The sequence below is a fragment of the Oncorhynchus keta genome, chromosome 28 (assembly GCF_023373465.1).
Source record: "Oncorhynchus keta strain PuntledgeMale-10-30-2019 chromosome 28, Oket_V2, whole genome shotgun sequence".
NCBI classification, from domain to species: domain Eukaryota; kingdom Metazoa; phylum Chordata; class Actinopteri; order Salmoniformes; family Salmonidae; genus Oncorhynchus; species Oncorhynchus keta.
In genome coordinates, this window is record NC_068448.1 from 10,790,921 (window position 1) to 10,804,329 (window position 13,409).

The window sequence follows — 13,409 nt, forward strand, 5'->3', positions numbered from 1 at the left end:
CTGCGAACCAAGACGGGGTAAGATACAGATGATGTGTGCATATGTAGAAATAGCCTACTTGACATGTTTGGTGCAGTAACTTAAAAAATAAGGACACATTTTAATCATGATGAATGACTGTATTTGTAATTTTACGACAAGGCTGTCCTCTCCCTTTTGTTTTCAATGTATGTTCTGCCTCTGGCGACTAAACTGCCTTTTAATTTGAAAGTGCGGTGTTAAACTCAATCGATTTTTCCATGTCCTTGAAAAATGAACAGTTTTGCCCTTCTTTTTTAAGAAAAATAATTACAATTTTGCTTGTTTGTAACAAAAAAACGGACAAAATACTATTGTGAATGTCAGCAGCCCCGACTTGGCCTGGCTGTAGGCTTTCGTAGTTATTTTTGCCTGCTCCCAGGTGTAGGACATTGCTTCATGCATGGGCTCATTGGCCGTGTGAATTCGGGCATTTGATTTTTATAGGCGGCCCTCCTGTGTGCACGCGCTTGCAAATGTTGTTAATGCGTGTTATAATAAAGACCATAGGCAGCTGTTGAGTTTCAAGTTTGGAGAAGCTTACAATTTATTTAGCGTTTTCTATCAATCTGCGTGAAAGTTATGATTATTTTTAAATACACATTTTCATCGAATAATTTCAGTTCAATAATAACGTTTTCGTTTCTCAAAATGATGGTCACGTGTTTAATCATAAAAATCTGAATTAAAATTAAACTAATGCAAGAGTACCAGCCTTTGCAATGTGGACACATTGATACACTGTGATCCATTGGTGGCTAAATGAATTAGTGCATGGAACTCATAGATAGCCTACAGGCCAATTCCGTAATAGGCCTGAGGTCAACAAATAAAAACTGTAGAAAATATCCTGATGAAAAGTGCAACATTGTACCACTATAGGAGGTTGGCGTGATCAGGTGCACATGCTCCATCAAATTCTTATGAAGAAAGATAAGTATTTTGTATGTTTTATTATTTTAGTTAGACAGGGGTGATTATATAATTTTGGCAAAACAATCATTTACTTTAGGGGAAGCCAGCATTCGAACAGTGCACTCTTCCATGTGCCAACTGTCATGTCTAATTCGCAAATGGCGGAAACCAGAATTATGTATGTAATAATGGGATGCTGATGTCTCCGCCCTAACAATGCGAGTCGTCCCAAAGGCGGAAATGCAGGTGACAAGCTCAGGTCTGCATATTATGCCAATAGAAACGCATTGGTTTAATCAGAACAGATTTTGGCGAAATTGAGCCCTCTCACTTCGCCTCTTCCTCTATGCTGAAAATAGCAAGCAAAACAGCGTTCCTCTCTTTTGTTATATGTAGCCCACGTCTCTGATCAGAAATTCCATATACTTTTGGTCCAGACATAATCAGATACATGGTCTATACGTAATGAGGGGCGCTATTTTGTTCGCTCGGATGCTTTAACTGAGATTGATGAGTCTTTCTGTCTGCGCGTGTCTCGGTCAAGGTAGCAAGAAAACAGAGAAAGACACTCACGCACACTGACACAAATTATGCTGCCTAATGCTTCCAGTTAGGCTGTATATTGTAGAGTTGCAAGAAAACGTATGTGAACCCTTTGGAATTACCTGTAATTTCTGTATAAATTGGTCAACACATGTGATCTGATCTTCCTCTAAGTCACAATAATAGACAAACACAGTGTGCTTAAACTAATAACACACAAATGATTGTATTTTTCTTGTCTATATTGAATACATTATTTAAACATTCACAGTGTAGGTTGTAAAAGTATGTGAACCTCTAGGCTAATGACTTCTCCAAAAGATCATTGGAGTCAGGAGTCAGCTAACCTGGAGTTCAATCAATGAGACGAGATTGGAGATGTTGGTTAGAGCTCAGAGCTCAGAATAACCTAATTTCCAACGTTTCGACAGACAAGCTGTCTTCATAAGGGTATAATGACAAACATTGCGAGGTGATTAAAAAAAAAACTTTATTTAACTAGGCAAGTCAGTTAAAGAACAAATGCTTATTTTCACTGACTGCCTAGGAACAGTGGGTTAACTGCCTGTTCAGGGGCAGAACCTTGTAAGCTCTTGCAACTTGCAACCTTTCGATTATTAGTCCAACGGACACACACTGGTGTCTGTGATCATGGCCGGGTGAGGCCTGATATCATTAGTTAATTAAAATAGCACACAAAAAACACACAATGATAGCATACGATCATAGGTACAATTTGGCCACATTGGCCTACAAACATTTACAATAGCAAAATCACAAGAATCACAAGAATCAGATCAAAGTCTACGTTGAGACAGAAGGGAGCAAGGGTCATTCAATTAAATATCTCACGAATTAAACCACACAAAAAATGCACAAAACGCACGAAATCTGCTGAAATACATTATGTACATATATGGCGGAATTTCATATGAGGTTGGGATGGAATTTAAGGCGTGTCACAGGTTGAGAAATTGGTGAAACTTTATTTCATAGTGTTTTAAGTCTAGTCATAGGTACAGAAAATACTAATATCAAAATTAATGATTTGAGTAAACATTAGATTATTCAAATCGTATTACTTACAATAAAATCAGGATTATCAGGGTGCGGCAGGTATCCCCGAGCTGACAAGGTACATCTGTCGTTCTGCCCCTGAACAAGGCAGTTAACCCACTGTTCCTAGGCCGTCATTGTAAATAACAATTTGTTCTTAACTGACTTGCCTAATTAAATAAAGGTTAAATACATTTTTAAAAATGATGCTGAGACATTTAACTCAAAGTGAGCGCAGGGGTTGCCTTGTAATGTTCGTCATAGCAGATATTGCACCATTAATCTTCCTCAGAATTCTATTTCCCCTCTTGACTCAGAAAGCCGTAGAGGAGAATGGAGTGAATAAAGCAAATGTAAGGTGTGGCACAGGTTGAGAATTTAGTGAAACTTATTTCATACTGTTATAAATCTCTTCATATGTAAAGTAAATAATACAACAAATGAACACATGATGATTTGAGTAAATATTCGATTATTGAAATCGTATTAATTAAAATAATCTGGATGATGCTGAGACATTTAACTCAAGAGGGAGCGTTTATCTTCCCCAGAATCCTATTCCACCTCTTTAATCAGGATGCCGTATGGGCGAATGGAGCGCTCCACTATCCTCTTCTCTTCCTCCTTCGATGTATTTTCTGGAACACGAACTAGCCAGTATTCATTCTGGTTACATTTCTCTCTGTTCTTTGGATTGATCCTGTTCTGCATTACCACTCTGTAGCTTTTCTTATTCTTCTTTGATTTAAAAACAGTGGAATAGGTACTGGCAATGCTTAAAACTGGGGTTGAGTAGATTCCTCTCCCGTACAGCTTCCCTTTTCCTGCTTCGTAGTGAGAGCTGATGATGCCTTTGGCTCCATCTTTACTGGTTCCATGGAAGGAGACAGGCCACTCACCCGGTGCAGACTCACATCTCCATCCACTTGGGCCCAGCCAATTCGTATCCGGGTATTTATCCAGAACCTTCACAGCCATTCGATACCACCCCAATGGACGTTGGTATGGCTCATCTCCCCGCATGCACTTGGGCGATGTAGTCATATTGGTGAAGTCGTAGTCAAACCGATGGTCAAAGAACTCTTCTACATCTATGAAGAACTCTTCTTCGACATCAGAATAATGATGTGCTAAGTAGAATCTGTGGTGATAGTCGAGAAGAGACATATTTGGATTGATTCCATGCTTTATGCTTCCGTGCTTCCCTAAGAGTGCAGATAGAGCTTCACAAATTAAGTCCTTGTCCAGCATAATTGCAGAGCAGGTGTCCATAGCAAAGAAGTGAGTAGGAGCTTATAGAAATTGGATCAGTCTCTTGATTTCAAATGAGCAGTGATGCTAGGTCTAGCTATAATGTATAGCCCAATGACATCTGAAACCCCGCCCACAGGGAGTTGATCTATAAACCACATTTGTTTCTGAGTGTACTACCCATAGACTTTCGGTTGGGTAGTACAGTTTTGGGAAATTGGAGCATCATTTTTCCAGGAATTGGGTAAACACTTTTAGTTTCTCTACGAGGTTATGGGGAAATACTTTCTGTTTCTATATGAGGTTTTAGAACACCATTCAACTGTACTGTACAAGATGTGATTAAATACAGTATTAATGTTCACTTGTTGTGTTTATCATTTCAAATGTATGGAGGAATACTTTTTTTTATATCCCTTGTTCCAGTTTCAGTTTTCTGTGTCTTTTTCTGTGACTTTATTTAATTCCAAGTCATCTATAGAGATGCTGCCTATGCTGTCTGACGAAATCATTACTTTAGTAGTTCATCAACGTAAACAAGGAATTATTTTATGACTGCTGAATACAAACTATCAATCACTTAAATGATTTATTATTCACCCCAACCTCACATTCAATTTGTGAATATACACCACTGTTCAAAAGTTTGGGGTCACTTAGAAATGTCCTTGTTTTTTTTGTCCATTAAAATAACATAATATTTATCAGAAATACAGTGTAGACATGGTTAATGTTGTAAATGACAATTTTTGTCACGCTGGTATAAAGGATTTGGAGACAGGCGCAGGAATACATAATAGTGTTTTTTAATACACCCAAAACAAACACGTATGCAAAAACACTGGGCTGTACCCAAACAAAAGAGCGATTGTAAACCTTGTTAAACCACACGGGACGATACCCGTAATACACAATATATAAAGCACGCAGCATAACAGCTGCACCAACGCATAGGGAACAATAACCGACAAAGACAGATGGAACAGAGGCTACATATATCAAATCAAATCAAATTTGTGCCGAATACAACAAATGTAGACTTTACCGTGAAATGCTTACTTACAAGCCCTTAACCAACAGTACAGTTCAAGAAGAAGAAAATATTTACCAAGTAGACTAAAATAAAAAGTATTAACAAAAGTAACACAATAAGAATAACAATAATGAGGCTATATACAGGGGACACTGGTACTGAGTCAGTGTGCAGGGGTACAGGCTAGTTGAGTTAATCTGTACATGTACATATTTATGTAGGTGGGGGCGAAGTGTTGGAGATTTTCCAGTCATCTGATGATTCTCAGTACCTATACTGTTCTCTTTGAAGTAGAAAGAAGAATCAATATAATTTTAAATATTAGACATGTGTAAGCAGAGTGAAGGCTGAAGCCCATGTGAGTGTACAAAGCTGGACCAACATCAAATTGACCATTGGACATGTAAAAAACAGAACGTAAGCAGAATCTGTGTAGATGAGGCAAGGTAGACGATCAAGATGTGTCTGGGCTGGGCCATATATGGTCTGGTCTGGGCCATATCTAATCCTGATCTGATCTTGATGTGTAAACCAAGGAACTTGAAACTCTCGATCGACTCCACTACAGCCCTGTTGATGTTAATGGGGGCCTGTTTGGCCCGCCTTTTCCTGTAGTCCACTATCAGCTAAGGAGCTGATCTCACATTGAGGGAGAGCTTGTTGTCCTGGCACAACAATGCCAGTTCTCTGACCTCCTCCCTATAGACCGTCTTATCACTGTTGTGTCAACAGCAAACTTAATGATGGTGTTGGAGTCGTGTTTGACCACGCAGTCATGGGTGAACAGGGAATACAGGAGGGGTCTAAGAACACACCCTTGAAGGGCCCCAGTCTTAAGGATCAGCGTGGCAGACGTGTTGTTGCCTACTCTTACCACCTGGGGGTGGCCCGTCAGGTACTCCAGGATCCAGTTGCAGAGGGAGGTGTTTAGTCCCAGAGTCCTTAGCTTAGTGATGAGCTTCGTGGGCACTATGGTGTTGAACGCTGAGCTGTAGTCAATGAACAGCATTCTCACATAGGGTGTTCCTTTTGTCCAGGTGAGAAAGGGCAGTGTGGAGTGCGATTGAGATTGCTGCATTTATGGATCTGTTGGGGTGGTATGCGAATTGGAGTGGGTCTAGGGTGTCCGGGAGGATGCTGTTGATGTGAGCCATGACCAGCCTTTCAAAGCACTTCATGGCTACCGACGTGAGTGCCACGGGGCGATAATCATTTTGGCAGGTTACCTTCGCTTCCTTGGGCACAGGGACTATGGTGGTCTGCTTGAAATATATAGGTATTACAGACTCGGTCAGGGAGAGGTTGAAAATGTCAGTGATGACACTTGACAGTTGGTCCGCGCATGCTTTGAGTACACGTCCTGGTGATCTTTCTGGCCCAGCGGCTTTGTGAATGTTGACCTGTTTAAAGGTTTTGTTCACATCGGTTACTGAAAGCGTCATCACACAGTCATCCAGAACAGCTGGTGCTCTCTTGCATGCTTCAGTGTTGCTGGCCTCGAAGCGAGCATTAAAAGGCATTTAGCTCATCTGGTAGGCTCGCATCACAGGGCAGCTCGCGTCTGGGTTTCCCTTTGCAGTCCATAGTACTTTTCAATCCCTGCCACATCCGACGAGCGTCAGAGCCGGTGTAGTAGGATCCAATCTTAATCCTGTATTGACGCTTTGCTTGTTTGATGGTTCGTCCGAGGGCATAGCGGGATTTCTTATAGGTGTCCAGATTAGTCTCCTGCTCCTTGAAAGTGGCAGCTCTAGCCTTTAGCTTGATGCGGATGTTGCCAGCAATCCATGGCTTCTGGTTGGGATATGTACGTACAGTCACTGTGGGGACGACGTCAACGATGCACTTATTGATGAAGCCGATGACTGAGGTGGTGTACTCCTCAATGCCATTGGATGAATCCTGGAACATATTCCAGTATGTGCTAGCAAAACAGTCCTGTAGTGTAGCATTCGCGTCATCTGATCACTTCCGTATTGAGCGAGTCACTGGTACTTCCTGTTAGTTTTTGCTTGTAAGGAGGAATCAGGAGGATAGAATTATGATCGGATTTGCCAAATGGAGGGCGAGGGAGAGCTTTGTATGCATATCTGTGTGTGGAGGAAAAGTGGTCTAGGATTTCCTTTCCCTGGTTGCACATGTGACATGCTAGTAAAAATTAAAGTTGGCCTGCATTAAAGTCCCCGGCCACTAGGAGCAGCACTTCTGTGTGAGCATTTTCTTCTTTGCTACTGTTTTTATAGAGTTGGTTGAGAGCGGTCTTGGTGCCAGCTTTGTTTTGTGGTGGTAAATAGGCTGCTACGAATAATACAGATGAGAACTCTCTTGGTAGGTAGTGCGGTCAACATCTTATTACAGGGTACTCTACCTCAGGCGAGCAATACCTTGAGACTTCTTTAATATTAGACATTGCGCACCAGCTCTTATTGAAAAAAAGACACACATCCCCACCCCTCGTCTTACTAGAGGTAGCGTCTCTGTTCTGCTAGTGCATGGATAATTCCTCTAGCTCTATGTTGTCCGTATCTTCGTTCAGCCACATCTCGGTGAAACACAAGATGTTATTAATGTCCGTTTTTAATGTCCCGTTGGTAGGATAATCTTATCCATTTTATTGTCCAATGATTGCACTTTAGCGAGAAGAATGGAAGGCAGTGCGAGTTTACTCGCTAGCCTCCGGATTTTCAGAAGGAAACCCGATCTGCGGCCCCTTTTCCGGCATATTTTCTTCACGCAAAAGGAGTGGATCTAGGCCTGTTCTAGTGAAAGCAGGATATCCTTCTCGTCGGACTCGTTAAAGGAAAAAGTTTCTTCCAGTCCGCGTTGAGTAATTGCTTTCTGATGTCCAGAAGTTATTTTCGGTCATAAGAGACGGTAGCAGCAACATTATCTACACAATAAGTAAAAAAATAAGTTACACAAAACACAAAAATGTTAAAAAAATAGCACAATTGGTTGGGAGAATGTAAAACGTCAGCCATGTTCTTTGGCGCCATCTTGGTTCTATAACATACTAATCAGGGGAAATGGGAACCAGGTGTGTGTAATCAGACAATGATTGATGATAATGAATCCCGTTCAGTGAAGCCTAGAAAGCTGGTGAAGTAGACCTCCAGAACTGGTGAACAGAATGAGCCACGGTACCGGGGGGATCTGTGACAGTAACCCCCCGACACACGACACACTGCACCAGCAGCGGGACGACACCGGCCTCGGGGACGACCACAGGGGCGCGGTGCAGGCCGGTCGGTCTGGGCGGCGACTGTAAAAATCCCTGGACAGCGAAGCATCCAGGATGTCCACCACAGGAACCCAGCACCGCTCTTCTGGGCCGTACCCCTCCAAGTCAATGAAGTACCGGAGACACCCCACCCCCGACACCTCGAATCCAGGACCTCCTGGACTGAGTACGCCAGACCTCCCTTGATGTCCAGAGGAGGTGGGGAATCGCTGGGTCCAGCCTCAGTGAGGGGACCAGGCACACTGGCCTGAGGAGAGACACATGAAAGGTTGGGTTAATGCGGTAATCAACAGGGAGTTGTAAACATCAATGCGAGCTGTGGCAAGAAGGTTTGCTGTGTCTGTCAGCGTAGTGTCCAGAGCATGGAGGCGCTACCAGGAGACAGGCCAGTACATCAGGAGACGTGGAGGAGGCCATAGGAGGGCAACAACCCAGCAGCAGGACCGCTAACTCCGCCTTTGTGCAAGGAGGAGCAGGAGGAGCACTGCCAGAGCCCTGCAAAATGACCTCCAGCAGGCCACAAATGTGCATGTGTCTGTTCAAACGGTCAGAAACAGACTCCACGAGGGTGGTATGAGGGCCCGACATCCACAGGTGGGGGTTGTGCTTACAGCACAACACCGTGCAGGACGTTTGGCACTTACCAGAGAACACCAATATTGCCAAATTCGCCACTGGTGCCCTGTGCTCTTCACAGATGAAAGCAGGTTCACACTGAGCACGTGACAGACGTGACAGAGTCTGGAGATGCCGTGGAGAACGTTCTGCTGCCTGCAACATGCTCAGTCATGGTGTGGGGTGGCATTTCTTTGGGGGGCTGCAGAGCCCTCCATGTGCTCGTCAGAGGTAGCCAGACTGCCATTAGGTACCGAGATGAGATCCTCAGACCCCTTGTGAGACCATATGCTGGTGCGGTTGGCCCTGGGTTCCTCCTAATGCAAGACAATGCTAGACATCATGTGGCTGGAGTATGTCAGCAGTTCCTGCAAGAGGAAGGCATTGATGCTATGGACTGGCCCGCCCGTTCCCCAGACCTGAATCCAATTGAGCACATCTGGGACATCATGTCTCGCTCCATCCACAAACGCCACGTTGCACCACAGACTGTCCAGGAGTTGGCGGATGCTTTAGTCCAGGTCTGTGAGGAGATCCCTCAGAGAGAGGACGGAAACTCTCCAACAGAAACTAACTTTTCAACAGCAATCAAGATGACACACTGAGCGTAAATATATATATTGATTGCAATTGTTCCCGAATGAGTGTGCGTTCATGTGCAAAGGATTAGCATTTCAATTGTTATAATTATCAACTCTGTAGTGACTTTTGATTTAAGACAATTGATGTATGGATGACTCATAATGAAGACTGGGTTCCTGCAGATAACCAACGATTTACGACATTTGGAATGAGACTAATGTGAGGTAAAATAAATAATTCATTAATTTGAAGATGAATCGATCAGATATAAAATATCTGAAAAGTTATTTTAGGAAATGATAACTTTGTAACCTGAATATTTTCCTTGGTGCCCCGACTTCCTAGTTAATTACAGTTACATGATTAATCAGTTTGATTGCGTAATATTAATTATAGAGAATCTTAGATAAAACTAAATGTCTTCATTTAATGATAGTAAAGACACGACAGGGTGGTGAACGGGAAAGAGCCAGGGAGAGAGACTTCAGAGGACAGTGTCATAGCCACGGCAGGACCAGGTGTCAACCTTGTTGCCAGCTGCACCAGTATAGGGGACAGCGGCACAGCATTGTCCAGTTACCTCAGTGATGGCACAAAACTATATCAGCCACACCCACAATTTATAGAACCGCAAACTCTTGCCAACAGAGTGTTGACGTTTCAAGAGAGATGGTTTCGCGATTTCCCTGGCTACATTATAATCCATCAATAAAAGGAGGGTTGTGTTTTCACTGTAGCCAAGGGTTTTCAAGCCAGCCATCTTTTGGCCAAAGAGCAGATGCTGCCTTCATTAGTGCAGGATTTAAGAACTGGAGAAAAGCCATTGAGAAATTCACAGCACATCAAAACTGCCAAACACACTGCCACTTTGAAAACTGTAACAGCACACCAGCTAAATCCAATCAGTGTTCAGTTATCCAGCAGGAGGACGCAAGGCATTGCTTGATGAAAATTGTTAGTTCGGTGCGGCATGAAGTAAGACAGGGACAAGCCTTTAGAGGCCACACGGATGACAGTGGGAATTTGTACCAGCTTTTGAAACTTAGGGCAGAAGTTCTGTTCTGCCTTATTATTATTCGAACATGCTGGTCATTTATGAACATTTGAACATCTTGGCCATGTTCTGTTATAATCTCCACCCGGCACAGCCAGAAGAGGACTGGCCACCCCACATATGCTCTCTCTAATTCTCTCCTTCTTTCTCTCTCTCTGAGGACCTGAGCCCTCGGACCATGCCCCAGGACTACCTGACATGATGACTCCTTGCTGTCCCCAGTCCATCTGACCGTGCTGCTGCTCCAGTTTCAACTGTTCTGCCTCATTATTATACGACCATGCTGGTCATTTATGAACATTTGAACACCTTGGCCATGTTCTGTTATAATCTCCACCCGGCACAGCCAGAAGAGGACTGGCCACCCCACATAGCCTGGTTCCTCTCTCGGTTTCTTCCTAGGTTTTGGCCTTTCTAGGGAGTTTTTCCTAGCCACCGTGCTTCTACACCTGCATTGCTTGCTGTTTGGGGTTTTCCTGAAGTCCACAATCATCTAGTTTGTTTTGTTGACGTTGAGTGTGAGGTTATTTTCCTGACACCACACTCCGAGGGCCCTCACCTCCTCCCTGTAGGCCGACTCGTCATTGTTGGTAATCAAGCCTACCACTGTAGTGTCGTCCGCAAACTTGATGATTGAGTTGGAGGCGTGCATGGCCACGCAGTCGTGGGTGAACAGGGAGTACAGGAGAGGGCTCAGAACACACCCTTGTGGGGCCCCAGTGTTGAGGATCAGCGGGGTGGAGATGTTGTTATCAACACTCACCACCTGGGGGTGGCCCGGCAGGAAGTCCAGTACCCAGTTGCACAGGGCGGGGTCGAGACCCAGGGTCTCGAGCTTGATGACGAGTTTGGAGGGTACTATGGTGTTGAATGCCGAGCTGTAGTCGATGAACAGCATTCTCACATAGGTATTCCTCTTGTCCAGATGGGTTAGGGCAGTGTGCAGTGTGGTTGCGATTGCGTCGTCTGTGGACCTATTGGTGCGGTAAGCAAATTGCAGTGGGTCTAGGATGTCAGGTAGGGTGGAGGTGATATGGTCCTTGACTAGTCTCTCAAAGCACTTCATGATGACGGAAGTGAGTGCTACGGAGTGGTAGTCGTTTAGCTCAGTTACCTTAGTTTAGCTCAGTTACCTTAACTTTCTTGGGAACAGGAACAATGGTGGCCCTCTTGAAGAATGTGGGAACAGCAGACTGGGATAAGGATTGATTGAATATGTCCGTAAACACACCAGCCAGCTGGTCTGCGCATGCTCTGAGGACGCGGCTGGGGATGCCGTCTGGGCCTGCAGCCTTGCGAGGGTTAACACGTTTAAATGTTTTACTCACATCGGTTGCAGTGAAGGAGAGTCTGCAGGTTTTGGTAGCGGGCCGTGTCAGTGGCACTGTACGGGCAAAAAAGTTAATTAGTCTGTCTGGGAGCAAAACATCCTGGTCTGCGACGGGGCTGGTTTTCTTTGTAATCCGTGATTGACTGTAGACCCTGCCACATACCTCGTGTCTGAGCAATTGAATTGCAACTCTACTTTGTCTCTACTGACGCTTAGCTTGTTTGATTGCCTTGCGGAGGGAATAGCTGCACTGTTTGTATTCGGTCATGTTTCCGGTCACCTTGCCCTGGTTAAAAGCAGTGGTTCGGGCTTTCAGTTTCTCTGTCATTGCCAACAAAGGGTATATAACAACGTATTGAGATCAACTTTTGTTATTGACCAAATACTTATTTTCCACCATAATTTGCAAATAAATGAATTTAAAATCCTACAAAGTGATTTTCTGGAAGAAAAAAATCTAATTTTGTCTGTCATAGTTGAAGTGTACCTATGATGAAAATCACAGGCCTCTCTCATTTTTTTAAGTGGGAGAACTTGCACAATTGGTGACTGACTAAATACTTTTTTGCCCCACTGTATGCTTTTAACTTAATTTCTAATCGCTCTAATGAGGGACCTTTATAGGGCCGGCACTGGCATGGGTCGACCTGTAAGCATTTCATGCAGGGTTAGATATGTATTTCTGTTAGTTTGCATGCGGTAACTCGTTAGAGAAAGTGTTAGTGCATCCACCCAATTAAGCTTTGCGCTAGCACAGATTTGATTTAGTTAAGCCTTGAGGGTTCCATTGATTCTGGGTATTTCTTCTCTGGTTACATTTTTTATGACTGTTCCTGATCCCTAATCTGCTGATGGTACTGCTTCTACCCTTCTGCTAAATCAATCTATTATAACCAACATGTATCTTTTACCATTTACCTTCTTTATCATATCCACATAGTCTATTACTAAATGCCTGTATGGTCCTTCTGGGACCAGTATGTGGCCTATGGGTGTGGTTATCCCTTGTCATACTTCACATCTCATTAGTGCATTATCTACCGTTGCCTGTAGATATGGTGACCAGTATCCTTGTTTTTTTTATGCACACAGTCATGTGTGCATACATTCTACGTATGGGTGGTCCCGGGAATCGAACCCACTACCCTGGCGTTACAAGCACCATGCTCTACCAACTGAGCTACAGAAGGACCAAGAAGTTCATGAATGTATTACTGCTGAAGTGAAAGCCATCAGCTTCAGAGCTCAGATATTTTCTGTATACCAGGGTGGCATCAGCGCTCACCTAAAAAGCCCATATGCCACTGGTTGAGAGAAAATTGTCATTGTTTTTGTGCAGAATTTTGTGAGATTTTATGTGTTGTTGGAGGTGCACATTGGTCCATTTAGCTCAGAAACTGCACAGTCTGAGCACTGATGGAGGGATTGTGCGTTCCTGGTGTAACTCGGGCAGTTGTTGTTGCCATCCTGTACCTGTCCCGCAGGTGTGATGTTTGGATGTACCAATCCGGTGCAGGTGTTGTTACACATGGTCTGCCACTACGAGGACGATCAGCTGTCTGTCCTGTCTCCCTGTAGCACTGTCTTAGGCGTCTCACAGTACAGACATTGCAATTTATTACCCTGGCCACATCTGCAGTCCTCATGCCTCCTTGCAATATGCCCCCTCGTCAATATGCCAACATAGGCTGCTGCATAATTTTGCCTAACAAGCGGGCCGGCCCTGTAATCGACCCCTCATAAAAATACACAAGGTCCTTACCAGGCCAAC

At 43.9% G+C, this 13,409-nt stretch overlaps 1 protein-coding gene across 3 annotated transcripts in view; it reads left to right on the top strand.

Annotated features, from left to right (window-relative positions):
* LOC118360612 (tumor necrosis factor receptor superfamily member 14-like) overlaps positions 1–13,409 on the top strand; it is a 105,349-nt gene continuing 91,940 nt past the window's right edge. For 2 of the 3 annotated variants that reach the window (XM_052484775.1, XM_052484774.1), the window contains exon 1: positions 2–17. The gene's annotated coding sequence lies outside the window, so the exon portion shown is untranslated. Of the gene's footprint in view, positions 18–13,409 lie in introns of all 3 variants that reach the window. The other variant, XM_052484777.1, reaches the window with a different exon arrangement.